The sequence below is a fragment of the Dasypus novemcinctus genome, chromosome 4, assembly GCF_030445035.2.
Source record: "Dasypus novemcinctus isolate mDasNov1 chromosome 4, mDasNov1.1.hap2, whole genome shotgun sequence".
NCBI lineage: Eukaryota > Metazoa > Chordata > Mammalia > Cingulata > Dasypodidae > Dasypus > Dasypus novemcinctus.
The window spans coordinates 22,023,420-22,025,205 of NC_080676.1; the positions used below are offsets into that span (position 1 = coordinate 22,023,420).

The 1,786-nt window shown below is 42.1% G+C and overlaps 1 pseudogene; it reads left to right on the forward strand.

Annotated features, from left to right (window-relative positions):
• The first annotated feature begins 1,047 nt into the window (after positions 1 to 1,047).
• On the forward strand, positions 1,048 to 1,371 carry LOC101433318 (peptidyl-prolyl cis-trans isomerase-like 3 pseudogene; annotated as a pseudogene).
• The last annotated feature ends 415 nt before the right edge of the window (positions 1,372 to 1,786 follow it).

Here is a 1,786-nt window from a genome sequence, read left to right on the forward strand (position 1 = left end):
AATTTAAATGTCGCCAAAGCTCACCACCCCCTCAGGCACACACAATCACACACAACATGCGATATTCTTTTCTCTCTGCCATTTTCATAGCACTTTCAATGGGCCCCACTAGACTTGGTATAGACTGCTAGCAAAGACTATGCCAAATTGATGTTTATATTCCTCAAATCTTCTATCACAGAGCTTGACACTTTTTAAGAAACAATAAATATATTTTGATTTGACACTTAATTCAGGTATTTATAATAGGGTTTCTAATAATTGAGGAAGTTTTCACAAAGGAAAGACTTTAGATGACCCTACAGGCATTGATGAGATTCAGATCATAGGCTGGTGGAAGTGGCCTACACCATTTTACAGCTGAACCTAAGGCACTTCGGCAGGCGGCCTGTATAGTCATGATACACCATTCTTGTCCAAGTACTTATCAGTAGAGCTCGCTGGGACACTGGTCAAAGTGTTCCAGGCTGCAACACTGCATACAGATGTGGGTAATATTAAGATAGATGATGGGAAGCGGACTTGGCCCAGGGGTTCGGGTGTCCGTCTACCACATGGGAGGTCTGCGGTTCAAACCCCGGGCCTCCTTGACCCGTGTGGAGCTGGCCCATGTGCGGTGCTAATGCACGCAGGGAGTGCCCTGCCACGCAGGGGTGTCCCCCGTGTAGGGGAGCTCCACACACAAGGAGTGCGCCCCGTAAGGAGAGCCGCCCAGTACGAAAGAAAGTGCAGCCTGCCCAGGAATGGTGCCTCCCACAAGGAGAGCTGACACAGCAAGATGACGCAACAAAAAGAAACACACATTCCCGTGCCGCTGACAACAGAAGCGGACAAAGAAGAAGACATAGCAAATAGACACAGAGAACAGACAACTGGGGCAGGGGGAAGGGGAGAGAAATAAATAAATAAATAAATCTTTGAAAAAAAGAAGATGCATTCTGTGAGAGGACACTTAAAGCATGTGAAAATTTCTTGGCTCTTTGTGCTAGTAATTACTACAATGGCTGAATATTTCATAGAAATGTCAAGGGTTTCATGGTTCAAATGATGGCTCCAACAGGTATTGGAAGTGGAGGTAACAGTATCTGGGGCAAGCAGTTTGAGGATGAATACAGTGAATATCTTAAGCACAATGTTAGAGGCGGTGTATCCATGGCGAATAATGGTCCAAACACCACTGGATGCCAGTTCTTCATCATCTTTGGCAAGCAGCCACAGCTGGACATGAAGTACACTGTATTTGGACAGGTAATAAATGGTCTAGAGATGCTAGATGAATTGGAGAAGTTACCAGCAAATGAGAAGACTTATCAACCTCTTGATGTACACAACAAGGGCATAACTCTTCATGCAAACCCATTTCCTCCATAGTTGTAATAGACCTATACAAATACTTGGCAAGCTGTTCATGGAACACACTGATTGTGGTTTACCCAGTTTTAATTATGTCAGAAATTGCATGATCTTTGTGCTCATTTACAGCTAGGTTTTCTATGAGTTTGAGGAACCAAAGGGAGATAGCTTTTATTCCCACTCTTATGAGCATATTTCTTACCACAACTATTATCCAATATATTTCTTCAATTATACTGTAAAACCTTTGTATAATTATGATTATAAGTAATCATTTGTTTTTAATTGCCGAGACTTAAAAAAAAGATTCAGATCATGGTCATAAATTGGCGAAAGTTTATCAAAGATACATTTTATTGGTTGCACCTGCTAGAATGATAGGTGGTGACATTAGGTAGATAAATTGGGAGCAGATTACAAAGAATCTTGATTT